Source organism: Peromyscus maniculatus, chromosome 11, assembly GCF_049852395.1.
Source record: "Peromyscus maniculatus bairdii isolate BWxNUB_F1_BW_parent chromosome 11, HU_Pman_BW_mat_3.1, whole genome shotgun sequence".
Classification (NCBI taxonomy): Eukaryota; Metazoa; Chordata; class Mammalia; order Rodentia; family Cricetidae; genus Peromyscus; species Peromyscus maniculatus.
The window spans coordinates 100,667,200-100,686,986 of record NC_134862.1 but is presented as its reverse complement, the minus strand read 5'-3'; the positions used below and the strand labels follow the sequence as shown (position 1 = coordinate 100,686,986).

Sequence of the window (19,787 nt, the reverse complement as noted above, 5' to 3'; positions counted from 1 at the left end):
CCTTTGTTTCGTGCTTTTAACTTGGAGCACCTGAGAAAGACAGAAAACTAGAAAGGATACATTGTGGGAGTAAAGGGAGGGAGAGAATAGAACATACATTTTATTTTTTTTTATTATTTTTATTTATTTATTTATTTATTTTTGGTTTTTCGAAACAGGGTTTCTCTGTGTAGCTTTGCGCCTTTCCTGGATCTCTCTCTCTGTAGACCAGGCTGGCCTCGAACTCACAAAGATCTGCCTGCCTCTGCCTCCCAAGTGCTGGGATTAAAGGCGTGCACCACCACTGCCCGGCCTAGAACATACATTTTAAAAAAGCCAGGAGGGAGAAGACTGACTGAGAGGGTGGAAAGGTTTAGCAGGGATGGGTGAAGGATGGATGAAACAAGGGTTAAAGATAGGTGTCTTAGTAGCTGTTCTGTTGCTGTGAAGAGACACCATAACCATGGGAACTCTTAGAAGAGAAAGGATTTGGCTTGCATATAGTTTCTGAGGTTTAATCTATTGTCATCATGGTGAGAAGCATGGCAGCATGCAGACTAGACATGGTACTGGAGAAGTTGTTGAGAGCTATGCATTGGGAACTGCAGGCAGCAGAAAGAGAGAGCAACAACGGACTTGGCTTCGGCTTTTGAAACCTCAAAGCTCTACCCCCACACACACCCCACCCCTGTGACACACTTCCTCCAATAAGGCCACACCTCCTAACCCTTCTTAAGTTGTGCCACTCTCTGATGACTAAGCATTCAAACATCTGAGCCTATGGGGACCGCTCTTACTCAGATCTACCACAGTAGGGATAACCAAAATGGAAGGTATATGAGAAGCATATGGAAACCTTCTATCGTAGGGCTCAATTAAAAATATAACTGGGGACTGGAGAGACAGCTCAGTGGTTAAGAGCACTTGCTGCTCTTCCAGAGGACATAGTTTCAATTCTCAACACTCAGTGGTGGCTCACAATTGTCTGTCAACTCCAGACCCAGGGCATCTGATGCCCTCCTCTGGCCTCCACAGACATTCATGCAGGAGGTTAAACATCAGTACACATAAACATAAAATAAAATAAAACCTATGTGTATGTATATGCACATATATATACACACATATATATACATATATATATATATATACACACACAAACTTACACACATGGAGGGGAGAGTGGAGCATGATATGAAAGAAAGGGAGAAAACTGGAGGTTCTAGGTTTGAGTGGGGATGAGGTTGATGAAGGAGGAAAATGGGAAGGAGTGGGTTAATCAAAACTAAGGATGTATTTTTTTAATAAAGCCTATGGGGACTTAATAATTTGTAAGCTAATTAAAAATATAATAAAAAATAAGTTTGGCAGCTGTGTATGGTGGCACTCACCTTTAATCACAGCACTCAGGAGGCAGAGGCAGACAGATCTCTGTGAGTTCCAGGCCAGCTTTGTCTACATAGTTCTAGGACAGCCAGGGCTATGTAAAGGGACCCTGTCCCAATAGGTAGGTAGGTAGGTAGGTAGACAGACAGACAGACAGTAGGTAGGTAGGTAAGTAGGTAGGTAAAATTAGTCTTAAAAAATAAAATTGAGCCGGGCGGTGGTGGCGCACGCCTTTAATCCCAGCACTCGGGAGGCAGAGCCAGGCGGATCTCCGTGAGTTCGAGGCCAGCCTGGGCTACCAAGTGAGCTCCAGGAAAAGGCGCAAAGCTACACAGAGAAACCCTGTCTCGAAAAACCAAAAAAAAAATAAAAATAAAAATAAAATAAAATAAAATAAAATAAAATAAAATAAAATTGAGTTTAAATGAAGGTACTTTGCATGGGTGGACAATGTTGCTTCTAGAAGGCATGGCTTAGTGAATGAAAAATCTCAGTGCCAATCCTAGGATACCTCTTTATGAGATGTTGGTCAAGGAGGTCTCAGAAGTCCCCAGAACAACACAGGTTATTGGCATTGTTTTTGGTTACCCACTATACCTACAACTAAAATCCTGGTGAAGACACCACACACTTTGGTGGCAGGACATAGCGAAATCAATCTCAAACTGAGTGAGAAACTTCGTCCCTGCTGGCTAGCATTTGGAGTGCCCGAGCGTGCTATAGAGGCCACCAGGGAAGAAAAGACATGGATGGTTTGGACTCGGATGGATTGTGCATGTTGCAGTACCTGCATATTGCAGTACCTACCTGCCAGGCATGATGTGCCCACTAGTGCAGTAGGAAGCTGTCCAACCACCTCCAGACAGACCTGAGGCCTGTCCGCAGGAGAGGAGGCAGGCCTGAGACGATCATAGGCCCTAGGATGGAACCCACTATTATTATTTTGCTAAGTGATCATGTTATCAAATACCTTGTTGGTGTTTATACACGTTATAGACCTGTGCTGCTTTCTTTCTTGGTCAGAGAAGCTTCTTCTTGCAGTTGATTCAGAGACTCATAAACCATCAGAGTTGTGAGAATAAGTGTCTGTTGAGGGCTCAACCCTAAATGGAATATCTGTGTATCAACTCCCACCCCTCAGGACTCGGAACATTGCAGAAGAGAAGTACAAAATGTGAGCTCAGGAGGAGGGGGGCGGGGATGCCTCAGTGCTGTCTTCTGGACATGCATGGATCTTGTACTGGTGGACTCACAGCACTTGGCTTCCCAGGACAAGACCACCACAGGATCAGGCCAGTTAACAGTCTACAGTGGATGGGTGAGGGGATCATGTAGTCCTACCCTAGCTGAGGCTATGAGCATTTATTGGGGAAGGGAGAATCTTTTTGTGTGTGTGTGGGTATGGCCACAGGAAGCTTGCCCATGTTCCAGTGGATGGCTCTACCACATCCACAAATACATGAAAAGCACTGATTGGACTCAGTGTGATATATAAAAATATGAATAAATTTAAAAGGAAATGAAATTAAAAGGGGCTGTATAGGGGCATGTTCAGAGGGAATTGAAGGAAGGAAATGGAGGGAGTGGGGAGATATGATAAAAAATATTCTGTATCTATGTAAGAAATTCTCAAAAAAATAAATAAAAATATTTTAAAAGGTAACAAGTACAAAAATGTATTACTCAGGCCATCTCAGCTTCACAGTGGCCCATAGGCACTGTTGAGAACTTCATGCATCACAGTTCAACCTCCCTCTCTGCCTAGCCCATCTTCCCTCAGTTCCACACAAGTGCTGGTTTTAAGACCACTGTTGGGTGTGGGGGAGGGGGGACTTCTTGTCTCCAGCCATCTTCTCAGATCAGGAGATCCTAACCTTCAACACTTCTACCAGACAGAAAGCCTAAACAGGGCCAGCTGTAGTGTTCTCTGTTACCTGCCCTTGCTTTTTATCTTGCTCTGTCACCCTGGAACCCAGCACAGTGCTGTTGTGGAATAATCTTTTTGTACACTGTGAAGATGTATCATTCTGATTGGTTTAATAAAAAGCTGAATGGCCAATAGCTAGATAGGATTTCCAGGCACAAAGGATGCTTGGAAGAAGAAGGGTGGAGAGGCCAAGAGACGAAGAGCAAACAGGATAGGCACTACAGAGATGGGGTAATAAAGCCACAAGGCAGAAATAAATTAATAAAAATGGGTTAATTTAAGTTATAAGAGCTAGTTAGAAACAAGCCTAAGCTATGGGCCAAGCTTTCATAATTAATAATGAGTTTCTGTGTTGTTATTTGGGAGCTGGCTGGCAGGACAGAGACTTGCTACACAGTGCTGGACAGAGGGCCCCACGACAAACTTCTAATGAGTAGAAAACATACAACAGCTTGGACCAAGCTGGATGCCTTTGTACAGATCAGGCAGTGACTTACTCTGGCTTATTTCTTGTTGGTGAAACAATGCTTTCAGGCTGCACTTTGTCCTGGCAGACTCCATTTTATGAGCAGCATTTGATTCCATTTTGAGTGTAGATATGCATGGAGATACCACTACCTGTCCTGTACCACACACGCATGAGCACTGACTAATAAATAACTGATGTATAAAAGTAGAACAGAGCCAACTATAAATTTATCAAAATAGACTTGGGACACATGAACACATGGGTATATTAAAACCAGATGAGAATACAGGCCCAAGAACCTATCAGACACAGCAGAGCAGTGAAGGGCCCAGCACCCTCCTCTGGGCCCCAAGAGAAGAAAGACACCTAGTGCTGTAATGATGATAGTTCTTTCAAACTGTCATCTGACCACCTGGTGCGTGTGTGTATGCATGTGCATGCATGCGTGCGTGTGCATGCATGCGTGCGTGCGTGTGTGTGTGTGTGTGTGTGTGTGTGTGTGTGTGTGCGCGTGTGTGAAGGGATGAACAAAGAATTCCTGATTGTCCCCTAGGCTTCAAGTCTGTTTTGTCCCCATTGCTTGATGCAGTCCACTCAGATTACCATCCGTTTGTCCACACTTGGTCCTGTACCTTGCCACCACAGGAGCTGAGCCTTTGCAGCTCAGCTCAGCTCTGAGACCCTCCAGCAGCTGGCTTCCCACTCTCTCACCTGCACCCTGCAGTAACTCAGCACCTGTACCAGCTTTCTGCTCTGCCAGGAAGGCCTCTTGAACCTGACCTCTACTGTAGCTTCTTTAAGCCTCTGGTAGCCATTCTATGACCTGCATATAAACATACAGAGAGATAGGATTGTGGCATGATGTATAACGTGTACTCTAAGGGCTAGTAGTTAAGAGTGGGATCAAAGAACCTGTATTTGCCAATGGCCAGCTATCATTTGGTAAACTGCAGCCAATGAGACAATGGAGGTGAAGTTCTTTCTTATTCTGTGAACAATAGAAAGATACAAATGTGTCATAATTTCTCCTCCCAAGAATGTGCTTCCTTCACATCCAATATAAATGTGGGACATCTTCTCAATCTTTACCATGCAAAACACCCACAGGATACATAAGGAACACAAAATGTGTGCAGTCTAGGGAACTAACTTGCACACTGTTTCCTAGAGAGATACACTTTTGTTTGTTTATCAGAGACAAGGTTTCTCAGTAGCTCTGGCTATCCTAGAACTTACTCTGTAGCCCTGGCTGGCCTCAAACTCACAGAGGTCTGCCTGCCTCTGCCTCCCAAGTGCTGAGATTAAAGGCGTGTGCCACTGTGCCTGGCTAGTATACTTTGTATTTTTAAAACCAGGTGGTGTGACTCAGGCTGGGCTCATCTTTCTGCTTCTGGAGGACAGTCATCCATAATCCGGAGAGGTGTGGTCTAAGCACCCAGGCGGCAAATCTCATGCTCTTGCAGGTATCTCAGGTGTCTAATGAAGACTTCCCTTGTGTATCTCAATGACAACTTCAGCCAACTGATTACTATGGCTGTACCTGTAGCCTAATTGGGGCCATTTTTCTGCTCTAATAGTCTTTGTCAACATTCCCAGCAAGAACCCTGTTATTGTAGTTCCAGACTGTCCCAAGGGAGTTCTACCCTCTTCCTTGTCTTCAGTTCGGCTTGGCCAGCTTTGCCATGGCTGTGCGAGGTGTCTTCCCTAACCACTTCCTGCCCAGGGAGGCTGCCAGAGAGCACCTTTTCCAACTGCATTATGGGTTACACAGATCCAGGATGTGACGGTTTTAGTTGGATTGACTGTGAACATTTACTTTTGTATCTTCAGAATCTAGTGTTTGGCTCAGAAACGTCTCAATGAATGAGTGAATGAACAGGCAGGATGTTGCCCCTCACCCACCCAGGATTGTGAAACCACAGGCTTGTTGCTCCGGCCAGCAAGCAGAGCCTGTCCTCATTCTTTCCACATGGGGAGCATCAACTAGAGAGCCTTACTTCTTCCCTCAGAAGAAAGACATCCACAGCTTTGTCTCTCCTGTACTTTTTTTCTCTTTAAAACGTAAACACCATCATGCCTCAGGGGGCAGAGAAAGGCTCAGGCTGACTCCATCTATTGTATTTGAACTCCACATCCATATTACCTGCCTCATAGCACTTTTCCCCCACCTTTGGGGTTTCATTGCCATCAGCCTGTTCCCAGGAAGGTCTGATACCTGTGCCCCAAGTCCAGCCACTTTGCATTCTGAGGGTCTTAGTCCCCCATTTCCTACCAAGGTTTTGAATTGACAGTTGCCATGCCACATCACAGTCCTAGGTGTTCACATATGCATCAGGTGACAATCCCACTTTGCATGTCCAGGAGACCTTCATTTTCATCTGTAAAGAGGCTTTGCACATCTCTGCACATCTGATTTATTGATATCACATCAAGTTGGTCCACTGTTCTGTTCCAAGGACCTGCAGTAAGCCTTCCTTTAACATACTCATTGTTGGCTATTTCAGCTCTTGGGCTGGACCTACATAATAGAGTCGGTACCACACAGTGAGCCACGTTTGATCCATGCCCTTCACTTGCTCCCTAGTTACTGGTTGCTGTGGTTTGTCCATCAAAGGAGTGTATGTTTAAAGCTTGGTACCCATGTAATAGTGTAAGAAGTTGTGAGACCTTCAAGAGGTGGAGCCTAGTCCTGAAGTCATTGGGGTTATGCTTCCTGAAGGGATTGCTGTTTCTTGTGGAGTCCATTTAGTTAGTAGCTTTCTTGCCAGAGAGAGTTCTTATGAAAGTCCAAACTTGACCCTGGAACATTCTCTGGCTTCATGCCTTATCCTATGATCTGTTTCTTCCACCACCCACTCACTGTTGTGATGCATTCCTGCTGAGGACCTTACAGAGCCGAGCTGATGTGGGCACCATGCTCTTGAGTCTCCAGTACTCTGAGATAAACAGGCATCTTTTTCTTTATAGAATTACCCAGCCTCAGGTATTTTGTTATAGTGAAGAAAAACAGGGGCTGGAGGTGTAGGTCACTTGTCTAGCATTTGTGAGGCCCTGGGTTCAGTCTCCAATATCACAAAGAAAAAGAAGGAAGAGAGAGAGGAAAGATGGAAGGGAGGGAGGGAAGGAGGAAGGGGAGATGAGAGAGAAAACAAGAGAGAAGCCGGAGAGAAAACAAGCACTATGGAAATGCAGTGTGCTCAGTAGAGTGATGGGAATGTTCTTGTAGAAGAATGGAAGAGGAGGTCTGAACTAGGGCAGAGAGGCCTGGGAGGGTCCTTTGGGAGAAGATGTATATATCTCCAGGAAACAGTGTGCAAGTTAGTTCCCTAGACTGCACACATTGTGTGTTCCTTGTGTATCCTGTGGGTGTTTTGCATGGTAAAGATGAGAAGATGTCCCACGTTCATATTGGATGTAAAGGAAGCACATTCTTGGGAGGAGAAAGTGTGACACATTTGTATCTTTCTATTTCTTCTCAGAATAAGAAAAAACTTCACCTCCATTGGTCTCATTGGCTGCAATTTACCAAATGATAGCTGGCCATTGGCAAATACAGGTTCTTTGATTCCATTCTTAACTACTAGCTCTCAGAGTACACGTTATACACCATGCCACAATCCTATCTCTCTGTATGTTTATATGCAGGCCTAGGTTCCAGAGGATCGGTAAGTGTGGCCTGAAGAAGTGAGAAGGAAGAAAGAAGAAATGAAACATGGACTCAGCATGGACCAGCCAATGAGGACCCTCCTGGGCCGGCAAGTGCTGAGGAGACAGCTATGAAAAACCCCAAGCCTTGACCTCACTGAGCTTCTTCCCTCCTAGTAGAAAGAGACAAATAACCAACAGCAGAGACCATTAGAAGACGATCAATGCTGTGGAGAGAAGGAACAAGCTGTGGAAAGGGATTCGGGCACACCTGAAGAGAAGCCATTTTAAATGCAGGAACTTTGAGTATGGCATCAAAGAGCACTCTGTGAGCACAGTATGCACCTAGCTTGAGCCAACCATACACATCTTGGTTTTGGTTGCCATTTCAAAATTACATTTCTAATTTATTTATGTGGTGATGAGTGTGTATGCATGCACATGCATGGCATGGCACCCATGTGGAGTTGAGAGGTCAATTTTAGGGAGTCACTTCTTTCTTTCTACCATGTGAGTCCTGGAGATTGAGCTCAGCCTGTCAGGTGTGGTGCAAGTGCCTTCACCCACTAACTCATCTTGCCAGCCATGACTACCATTTGGGGCATCAGGTGATGCTGGCACATATTCCAAACTCTGTGGGATAAACACAGTCATTGACAGAGCCAAGTATTTTCATGCTACATACAGACCCAGGAAAGGCGTGGCACATTCCAATTGGTCACAGTCCACCTCTGTCCGGCTTAGCATGTAAGTCCCTTCTTCCTTCTTGAGCTATGGGGACCCTGCTGTTTTGCTGCTGCTCAAGATACACTTCCATCCGTAAGTCTCTGCTGCATGCATTCTGTGCAGCCTCGGGCTTGTCTGCCTGTCTTTAGAGTCTTGGAGCCTTCCTTTTCCGGTGGCTCTTATACACCGAGTTCTTCGGAAACAAGCACCAGTCTCTTTCCTCTTCATCACAGCCTTATTTCTGAAGTTTGTTCTTTCTCTTAGACCATTTCATTCTTTTTTTTTTTTTTTTTTTTTTTTTTTGGTTTTTCGAGACAGGGTTTCTCTGTGTAGCTTTGCGCCTTTCCTGGAACTCACTTGGTAGCCCAGGCTGGCCTCGAACTCACAGAGATCCGCCTGGCTCTGCCTCCCGAGTGCTGGGATTAAAGGCGTGCGCCACCACCGCCCGGCCTTAAGACAACTCTATGACAGAGTGGGACACTGGGTCTGCTGAGCCCTGATGCTCCTCCACTAGCTTTCTAGGGCTGTTATGCTGTACGATAAGCTGTGCCACTTATAACAGAATACATTTTCCTTCGGGCTTGAAGGCCAGGAGTCAGAGATCAGAATGTAGATAGAATCCTCCTGAGAGCTCTGAGGTCAAGATCTGCTCCAGGCCTCCTCCCTTGGCTGGCAGGTAGCCATTCTTCCCTGCTGTCTTCCTGTGGCCGATCTTCCCTCTCTGTGTAGCTGTCCTTGACCTCCCCTGTATAGAAAGAGACCCATCATTTAGATTAGGGCTTGTACGACTTCATTTTAAACTTCATTTTAATGTTGTGTAACTTGTTTGCCTCTTCTAAGGTCATGTCTCCGAGTGTGGTCCTATTCTGAGGTAGTCAGGACTTCCACTGTGAATCTGGAGAGGTGGGGCACAATGAAGCCCTAAGAAACCTCCGTGACCTTGAACTTTAGATTTCGCAGCTTGTGCTAGCTGACTCATCCAGGCTAGACAGGTAGATGACCCACCCCATGCACCAGTGGCTTTTAATGCACAAACCCACTCACGATTCGAGAATCTGTCTAGAAACAAAGGGCTTTCCATGGAAGGTCTGCCTAACTCACTCGGAAAGATAAATATTTTGATATTTATCAAAATAACAGAACAGACTCCACAAGTCTAGGTTGGAGTAGAACAGGATGTGCCACATCTTGGACTCTGGTTAACCCTAAAAAGATCTATCTGAGGCTGAGCAAAAGCTAAGAGAACTGTTAAAGCAGAAACCGAGAAAGAGCAAAATGAACAAGAGAGAAAGGAAAATGTTAGGAGGAATCCAAACCCAAGGCTGCAGAGGAGAGGGTTGGAGGAAGAAGGAAAACGAGGCCAGAGAGATGCGGATTACCTCAGGTCACCTCAGAAATGACACCAGCTCTCTGGAGACAGGAGCACATGCAGATGTGTGAGCTGAAGTGTTATACGATGGCAAGTGTTGTTTTCTAAGGTAGAAATGCCCAGGTACAATGCCCTTAGAGGCCAGGGTTGTGGGTGTCTGCCAGACTACTCCCTGATCTTTCTTCAGTTAATTTTTAAGGTACAATTAAAATATTTCCAGTCTTTTGTGAGTTGCCAGTCTCAATGTTCATTGCTCTAAAACGCTTTTTTTTTTTTCTGGTCATTGTTGTTTGTTTGTTTTAAATTAGCAAGTACGAGAACCTTCCAAGACAAACTAACCTATGCAATAACCCATCTGGCTGGAATGCTTAGTCAGTGCCTGAGTGTTCCACTCTAACTCTTAGAGTGGAAAGCCAGTGACAGACATCTCTGGTTCTCAGTCTTGTGTCTTGTCTAAAATTCCTAAGAATGATTTAGCTGTGTTCCAGCACCTTCTACCTCAGGTCCATGTGACCTAGAAACTGACTCAGAAAAAGCAAATCACACCTGTACTCTTTTGAGCTAAACTGATGGCAAACCGTATGCCCTATATGCTACTCAGTTCTTCAGCACTGTGACAAAAGACGGAAGAGCAGAGCCGCTTACGGGAGCAAGGATGGATTCTGCTCACATTTCCACAAGTCACGGTCTGTGGTTGTGTGGGCTCCATTGGTGCTGCGTCTGTGGTAAGTGCAGAGGACAGGATAGGACCCCCCAAACCTGACTCCCTTAAACAAGGTCCCACCTCCTAAGAGCCCACCACACTACGAACCCATCAGTAGATGATTCCATGAATGAAGTCAGAGCTCTCAAGAACCAATCACTTCCCCTAAACCTCCCCAACTGAACATGGCCTCACTGGGGAGCGAGCATTTGAGTCTTTGGAAGACAGTCTAAATCCAGACTGTAACATCTTCACTTTATGTACCTCTAAGACCTATTTAATGACAACTTGCTAAGTGAAATCCATAAGCAAAATTCAAGGTGGACCAAATTTTGAAGATTCTGGTTTAGCATTCTTCCAGGAAGTCTGACACACATCACCACAGCAGCCCAACTGGTTTCTGCATTAGCAGGACGAGTGCTTCCTCATCACATGTCCCGAGTGGGCCAGGCCCTCCGATTGCAGCTGTTCTCGCTGTCAGCCATGACTCACTGCTAGTTTAGCTCCACTGCGGCAAGGTAGTTGAAATCTGCGACCAGTGGTGTGTGTTGAACATGTACCTTCCTTGTTTGTATTCATTTCCTTTTTTTGTTTTTCCTGACAGGGTTGCTATGTGTAGCCCAGGCTGGTGGGCCTGCCTCTCCCCAGTGCGGGGAGGTGTGCACCATCATGCTTGGCTTTGTAACTTTCTTGTAGTTGTATAGACAATTATGCACTGCAGCAGGATCATAGTCATGTATGATTTGATGGCTATGGCACATGCACACCTGATCTTGCCAAATACAATTTATACAGGTCCCTTGATAGTAATTTTCAGTAATTTGTCCACTTTTCATAAGAAAGGGAGGGGTAGGCCCACTCAGTTATTTTGCCCAACTTGAAAGCAGTGGAAGAATAAGAAAAAGAAATGGTTGAAAACCAAGATTAAACAACAGAGTGAGTGTGTTGCACACCTTTGCAAATGGCTTGCAAGTGACAAGTGCAAATTAATTTCTCTCAGCAGATGTTTGGGTGATAAAAATACCTATTTACGTTTTCCAGGTCCCACTCAGCTGCGGGCTCGCTGCAGCCGTAGCAGGAAGCAACGGGATCCAGTGAACAGGGAGAGCAGTGACTGGGACTAGACAGGGCTGAGGCAGTTGCTTTGGGGAGCCAAGTTTCCAGGGAAACTGCAAGCAGGAGCAGACGACACTGGGCTCTGTAGGAGGGGGCTGGAGGATGCAGCTCTTTCTGCTGAAGGTTGCTGTACAATGGCCAGTGTCCCTAACAGCCTGAAGTGCCTTTGGAGGACTAGTCACTTTGGGGTTTCCTTTGGCATTCAGGAAACAGTAATCTCCCAAACTGGGGTGGGGTGAAGAAGGGACAGTTTGGGGTGAAATAATTCTCCCCGGTGGAGCTTGCTGAACCGTGCTTGTATCCGTGGCAGCGATGTGCTGCTGTCAACTACGGAGCTCCAGGTACCCCTGCCAGCCGTGCTTCCGGGGTAGACCAGAGCTGCCCGTCTGAGAGGGGCAGCTGGCAACAGGGACGGACCTGCTGCAGAACCTGAGGATCAGGGCTCTACTGGGAACCCTCGCTCCTCTACGCTGTCTGGGTCAGTCTGTGCCTCGGCTGCCCCACAGGATTGTCGGGAGGACGGAAGGAGTCCATGAGGATTCGAAGTGTTGAGAATTCAACGTAAATAAGCTTTCTTTCTAACAAACATTATGACAATCCAAAAGATAAATAAAGGGGCCAGGTCCAGGCAGACAGTCAGTCAGACAGACAAGACAGACAGGCAGACAGACCAGGCAGACAGTCAGACAAAACAGACAGGCAGACAGACAGACAAGACAGACAGACACGCACGCACGCGCACGCTTCCTTATCTCTCACAGCCAATGGGCAACCTCTATACAAGGGGTGGCAGTTCTTGCAAATAGTTTAACTTCGGTTAGCAACCTGAGGGAAAGGCGGCGTCTCTTTTCTGGTATCCATAGAGACAATGCCAAGGAGAAGGATCTGATTGGCCAGCTCTGGGTTGCATGCCCACCACTGTGAGGGCAGAAGGGTTTCATGATTGGCTGTTGCCCTGGAGTCATTTAGATGGAGTAAGGAAATTCCTCAAAGGAAAGAGTATGTGAATGCTATCACAGAATAGGTATTTGAGAGTGGAGGTAAGCTCGGGCACACAAATCAGTACTGTCTTTTTGGCCCATGTTGGGTACAAGGCTGGATGCTTGGGGCCTAAGTCAACAGCAAACTGGGTCACCTTTCCCTCCTTCTTTCCACAGCCTCCAGTCCCACTGTCCTCGGGGCATTTGACCTCCTCCCTTGAGTGTCTGTGTCCCAGGGACGCCCAGAGTCACTTCTGAAACTCCAGTCCAAGGGGCAGAAAGGACCCCACTTGGTGACTGACTCCTTTAGGGAAAGGGGAGAGTATGTGTTTTGTTCTGATAGAAGAAAGACTTACAGGGAAGTCAGCTTTGGTAGAAAAGAGAAAAAGGACACGGAGAAGCCATCATAAGACCTTCTCTACCAATGCTTGAAGAATCCGCAGCCATTAGAATTGCTAGCCACGCAGAGGGAATCCCACAGAAGGAAGGCTGGACCTTCCTCCTCCTCTCTCGCACCCCCGACCACCTGCACACTCTTCTGCTGTCTTCACAGTATCCAGGCTCCACAGGCAACATTCCTTCTCAGGCCAGATGTTCCGCCCCTGGAGGCCGCTGTCCAGAGAGGGTGTTTGGAGCAGGGACAGAACAGTGTAGCCTAGGTGCAGCTCGGGCCAAACTGGAGGCCTAGCAGGGTTCGAGGCAATGATCTGCTCTCTGGAGCTTGTGAGCGGGTGGCAGAGAAGGCCTTCTGGGGCGGGTTTGCAGCAGCGTGGACTCCTCTGCACCCTCCTCTGCAGGCTGCAGGGCCGCCCGGACACACGCGGGGCCCTGGGAACCACAATACCCACGGGAAAGCAGAGGAAAGACTTGGGCAAGGCTCTGCGGGAGTCCCTGTTTGGTTGCGTTCCCTCTCATTTTCAAGTGTGTTCCGTCTAGTGAGGCTGGAGGTGAAGAGAAGGGCGGATCTACAGTGCCGAGAGCGCAGGCACAGGAGAGTCAGCAGTGGGCAGGAGGCCCTTTTGTGCGGTGACGTTTACAGCAGAGACCGGATGTGGAATCTAGATCTGAGTCTGACGCTGCGAACACTCATTTTCCTGTAATTGATCATCATTAAACCTCTGAGCCCTGTCTGTGCCTCAGTTGTCTCAAGAGTCAATCATAATTGACAGGGTTGTCGGAATAGAGCAAAGACTCACCAGTGCAACCTGTCACCATCAGTGCACCTTGTCACCGTCAGTGCACCTTGTCACCGTCAGTGCACCTTGTCACCATCAGTGCACCTTGTCACCAGTGCCCCTTGCCACGACTCCCGACTGGCTGCGGACACAACGTTTCTGTCTCTGACTGAAGTTTGACAGCTGAGTTAATCCACGGGTTTTAACTGGGAATGGATGTGTTTACACAGAGGCACCGGGAGTGACTTAGAGTGCTGGGAGGGTGGAGCAGGTGCAGCCGTGTGGGCACGACTGGCTGAGCACGGGAGGGTTGAAGCGGGATGCTGGGCACAGGTGGGGCTCCTGTGGTTCTTACACTAATTTGCCTGTTTCTATACCAGCGCCCCTCAGTTTGCATGGCTTTAGAATGCACGGATTCTGTCCCCGTGGTGTAGTTAACACTGACACGGTCTGGGTCACCCTTTCAGCCTCTGTAGCAACTGACTGCACCAGGAACAAGTGGCTCCTGTGTGTACAGGTCACTGGTGAATACCAGATACACACCACTGTCAGCGGCAGCCACATCACCTCTCACACCGTCCGTTAGTTCACACCCAGCAAACCTGCTTAGTCTCCTCAAGATGAATCCACGAGACATTTGACAGGAACAGATAACCTAGAAGGGGGAATCAGTGTGAAAACGACAGCGTGCTGAAGCCAGGAAAAGTGTGACCTTGGGCATGAAATTAGCCAGGCATAAATGGCTGTGGGAATGCAGGGTTCCCCTCGGCTGAGACTCCCCTCTGAGCTTAGGAGCTCAGGGGAGGCAACACACTGACCTAACAGGGAAAGCAGTTTTGTTCCCAGAGAAAGGATAGCAAAGTGAAACCTCACACCACAGGCCTCCCTGGTGATCATTCACAGTGCCCCAAGTGCAAGGATGAGATATTTCCAAACTCAGGAGTGTGAGGATGGAAAAACACTCTCCCTGGGACTAACAGGACCGTACTGTTCTAACTGCTTTGGAGGAGTTTTTGTTTGTATTTTGTATGTTTTAAACTATAAGGAATTAAGTTAGTACTCGCTTTGGAGCTGTCGGTTTTTGTCCCCTATATATTTACAACCAGCTCTAAAGAATGCTTGCTCTTTGTTTGTTTGTTTTTTGTTTTTATTTGTTTGTTTTTTTGAGACAAGGTTTCTCTGTGTAGTTTTGGTGCCTGTCCTGGATCTTGCTCTGTAGACCAGGCTGGCCTCAAACTCACAGAGATCCGCCTGGCTCTGCCTCCCAAGTGCTGGGATTAAAGGCATGAGCCACCGCCGCCCAGCAAGAATGCTTACTTTTTGGGCAAAAAGAAAAATGAAGGGTTAAAAAGCGGTGCGTCCTATGGATCGCGGCTATGGATCATATTTTTGGTTTTAGCATGGCTGGCTCCAGCCATCTTTACAATGTTGTTCTCCCGTGGAAAGTGAAGACTCCCATCATTGAAATTCTCAATACTAGTGTTTTTTTTTTCCTATGTTCCATTCAACCCTTTGCCTACAAGAATCACCTAAGAAAGACAATCATTGAATCCTGTGCAGAGTGAAGAGTTAGCAGTTAGTGCCTGCTGTACACTCAGCAGGTGAATGACAGAGACAGACATTGAATGAACATGAGCTACTCTGTTCGGAACCATACGGAGGCAGAACAGAGAGGGAGTCAGAGCGTGGTTTGTATGCGTCCTTCCGATGCTGCCCTGAGCACAGCCCGGCTCTCTGCTGTGCAGGTCACGTTTGCTTGGTGCCCCCACTACCTGAAAGAAATGCGTGTGTGTATGTCAGTTTAGTTTTTCCCGTTAGCACTCCTGACTCCCTGTAGTGTTAAATAAATTTTAAATTTTTTCATTGGAAAGTGGTTTAAAATTTATTTATTTTTATTTAATGTGCATTGGTGTTTTGCCATGAGTGTCAGGTCCCCTGAAACTGGAGTTACAGACAGCTGTGAGCTGTCATGTGGGTGCTGGGAATTGAACCCCAGTCCTTTAGAAGAGCAATCAGTGCTCTTAGCCACTAAGCCATCTCTCCAGTCATCCTATGAAATGTTAACACTACAGATATACTGCGATTTTGTTCACAGACTCATATGTATTTGTGTTTTACACATTGTTTAGATACTGTTCTATTGCTATGAAGAGACACCATGACCAAGGCATTTCATTGGGGCCTTGCTTATGGTTTTAGAGAGTCGAAATTTTAGTTCATCATCATCATCATGGCAGGGAACATGGCAGTGCGCCTAGAGCTGCATCCTAGTCAGCAGGCTGAAAGAGAGAGAGACACTGGGCCTGGCTTGGACTTTGGGAACCTCAAAGCCCACCCCAGTGACACACTTCCTCCAACAAGGCCACACCCACTCCAATAAGGGCCATATTTCCTAGTCCTTTCAAAAAGTGCCATTCTCTGGTGAGTAAGCATTCAAATACATGAGCCTATGAGGCCATTCTTATTCAAACCACCAAACACACAGAGAGGAAATCCTCTCCCACTGCAGCAGAGAACACAGCAAACGGGAGCCAGCACACGGATGGCCAAGACAGGGTGATCTCAGCACCACACCTCTCGTCTCCCACCCCACTGCCCTGGCCTGCTCCGTCCTCACTCCATCCTGGCCTTCTCCTTCCCGAGAGGGCCCTGACTGTGTCGATCTGTTGTCTTCCACACGGCCATGAACTTCACCAAACCAGTCCGGCAATCCATTCCTTTTGCTGGTAGTTTTGCTAGTGACCGGTTATGGATGGGCGTGTAACACGGTTACAGGCAGCAAGATATGAAGGCAGACCTTCTAGGTTTCTTCATGAATAAAAGAAGGACACGACAGAGATGGCCACCCATTTCCCGTGGGTGTTGCCTGTCCACTGTGGGTTGACAGGAACTTCAACTCTGGCAGCTGTTTTTTGTCCATCAGGAGAACAGCTTCAAGGAGTAACCACTGAGGATGCAGAGTAGATGGGGTGACGGAGTTCTCGGTAGCCTGGAGCCACGGGATTAACTCCAGAGATGCACACGTCCGCACTCCTGTTACATGGTGGCATTTTGTAGTATGGCTTTAGCCTGCCGAGTCAGTGTTTCCAGTACTTGTAGCCAAAAGGAGCCCAGATGACGTAAGAAGAAAGGCTCTATACAGCAAACAGTTGTTGATCAAATATACAGTCGGAGCAGTCACATAGATTGAGGACTGCTGCATTTTGGAGCTAATGACTGGGGATTGGCTTCCTCTATTCCTGAACCAGCTTACCCATGCCCGTCTCTCCAGCATCTAGGCTCTAGAGTACCAGGTTTGAATCCTACTTATTGGCTGGAAGGCTTGGTAAATAACTTTTTGTGTATCTATTTGCATTTTAATAAAATTGTGATGGAAATATTGATACCACAGTAGTGCTCACCAGCACACACCTAGCATCCTAGCACCTGGGAAGTGGAGGCAAGATGATGAGGAGTTCAAAGCCACCCTCAGCTAAGTAGCAAGTTTGAGGCTATAGAGATTCTGTCTCAAACAAAACAAAAGGAGTTTCTCTGGAAGATTCTGAAGACATAAAGGAACAGTGTAAGGAAAGTGCTTGACTCGGCCCATGTATAGCATTTAACAAGCGGCTGTCTGTCTTTTATGCTGACAGCCCCAGCAGCTCCTTCCCAGTCCTCTCTGCTTTCCCCAGATATTTTCACATGGATGTTTTAGCATTACTAAATCTAATTCAGTTCTTTCCTCTCCTAAATTGCCGCTGTCCACGCTGTCCACACTGTCTTCAAAGTCCTCACTGTCCTTGCTGGGTGGTGCTGTGCCCTGGGTCACAGTGAAGGCTCATATTGTTCCCTTAGCCTGGGATGCACTTCAATATCCATGTCTCTCAAAACTCCATCTGTTGGCGCTTGTCTTTAATCCTAGCACTCGGGAGGCAGAGGTCTGGTCTACAGAGGGAGTTCCAGGACAGCTGGGGCTACACAAGAAACCCTGTCTTGAAAAACCAAAAGCCAACCAAACAAACAAACAGAAAACCAAATCCATCTGTCCATAGTCCAGCAACTTGGTCCCGTAGGTGTTGTAAATGGGCCCAGCCATACCCAGCTTTTTACAAGGGTGCCAGGGATCTGAACTCAGGTCCTTGTATTTGCACATCAAGCACTTTATCCGCTGAACCATTGTCCTTTTGATTTTGTTTTGTTTTGTTTTGAGACAAGGTCTCATGTAGCCCAAGCTGGCCTTGAACTCCTGATCCTCCTGCTTCTTCCTCCCAAGTACTAGGAAAATAGGTGTATTATCACCACATCACTGTCTTTTCTTTTTCCTAATAGTCAGAGTCCTATAAGAACTATGACAATTCCTTCCTGAGATGATGTCCCCAGTAACCTTAACAATCTTGCATTAGGCTCTAACCACTAGGCTCTACGACTCTTACCACCACCTCCTAAATAGAAATTCTTGGGGGACAAAATACTTCCAAACTACAGCATCCAGTTTGGATCAGAGTTATGCAAGGCAGAAATGACTAGATATTTTTAAATAAATGTTAAGCGAATCCACGAGAGTCTGTTAAAAGTTGTCAAGGATTTATTAAGATATAAAATTGGGTGAAGTACACTCACAGATACAGAGTAAAGTAAACAGCCATTGTCATCTTCCTCCGTTGGAACCAGCCGTCCAGTCGCCAATCACCCCAAGAGAGAGCGAACAGGCACCCCTCCTCAGTTTTAAGCAGTTACATACCCAGAAAAAAACCACACCTCTATTGGGCCAGATACCCCAAAGTCATTGGCAGATCGAATTCCTACAACAGATAAAAGATATCTATTGTCTTTTGTAAATACTGGTGTCCAGAGGAGCTCTTAGGGCACAATGACAGAAACCAGCCTAAAGATGAGACCAACACACATGGATGTCTTTCTGTACGCTGTGAATATATGTGCTGCTCACATTGGCTAAAAAATAAAGCAGCTTTGGCCTATAGCAAGGCAGCTTAGAGGCAGTCAGGAAATCCAAGCAGAGATACAGAGAGAAGAAAGGCAGAGTTGGGGAGACGCTAGCCCACTGTCCAAGGAGCAACACGTAATGGACACAGGTAAAGCCACAGAACACATGGCGATACATAGATTAATAGAAATGGGTTAAGTTATAAGAGCTAGCTAACAAGAAGCTTGAGCAATAGGCCATACAGTTTGTAATTAATAGTAAGCCTCTAAGTGATTATTTTATAAGTGGCTGCCGGTCTGTGGGTGGGAGAGATTCACCCGGACTGTGAGCTGGGCAAGCCCGGAGGAACTTCAGGCTACAAGAACCCACTGAAGTGATTCATTCCCAAGGCCTTCCCACTGCTGCCCTACCATTTACACGGGCCAAAAGACCTGAGAGCCCATTTTCTCTCTAGTATCTTCAGTTCTGCCTCTACCGCAGAGACTGGCACACGCGGGTTGATGAGCCCATGGTTCTGGTACAGTTCTTTCCTGGTTCTCTGGCTTTCCCTTGTGGAGTGTCTCTGCTAACAGTTCTCAACAGGTGTCCCCATCTGCTCCTGTTCATTCCAGTTCCAGGCCTCTAGTCAGGGTGGAAGTTCTTGTGTCCAGCTGGAAACAGCTTCCTGGAGTGACAGGAATGCTCACATCTGCTACACCAGTTCTCAGGGACTCTTGGTGAACCTTGGTACATCTTAACATTCCTTTCTCCAGACTTTGGACTGCCACCTTTTAGGTAGCAATTAGAATGATCTCAAGATGCATGGAGTTTGAAGTTTATTACCTCATGGTGATAACTTTGTAATTACCTTAATCAATAAATTGATTTACATGTAGGGTGGGTTATTGCTGTTAAGTATTTAGTTTCCAAATACTTGAGATGAAAAACGTCATCCCAGAATGGAATGACGTAGAAGGGATGATGCCATTGCCCAGCAGTTTCTGCTGATTGGACTCCATCCTGGATGTAGATTAAGAGCTTTGCTGTCAGTGAATACACATTTTCTCCATCCCTCCCCCCACCTGCTTGATGTGTTCCTTCTTCCCTCCCTCGCCTCCTCCTGTCTTTTTCCTGTCCCCGCTTCTCCTCCTGACGTTTTATGCAATATAGTTTCATGAATCATAGTCTCGTGCAGTAGAGTAGGCTGCTTGAACGTGTTCCTCCTGCCTGGAATGTGTTGTGTGACCAGCATGACCCCAGTCCTACCTCAGGTCTGATAACCGCCACTTCCTCCGTTTCTGTGAGTTTAACTTGTTTAAATTCCACATCTAGATGAGACCACGGTCCAGTTTTCTTTCTGCCTTCTGCTGTCATTCACATGGCTTCCAGATTTATTTGTGCTGTCACAA

General features: G+C 46.7%; 1 protein-coding gene across 1 annotated transcript in view; it reads left to right on the top strand.

Moving 5' to 3' along the window:
* LOC143267748 (uncharacterized) overlaps positions 1-19,787 on the top strand; it is a 70,395-nt gene that overhangs the window by 37,509 nt on the left and 13,099 nt on the right. The window lies entirely within an intron of this gene.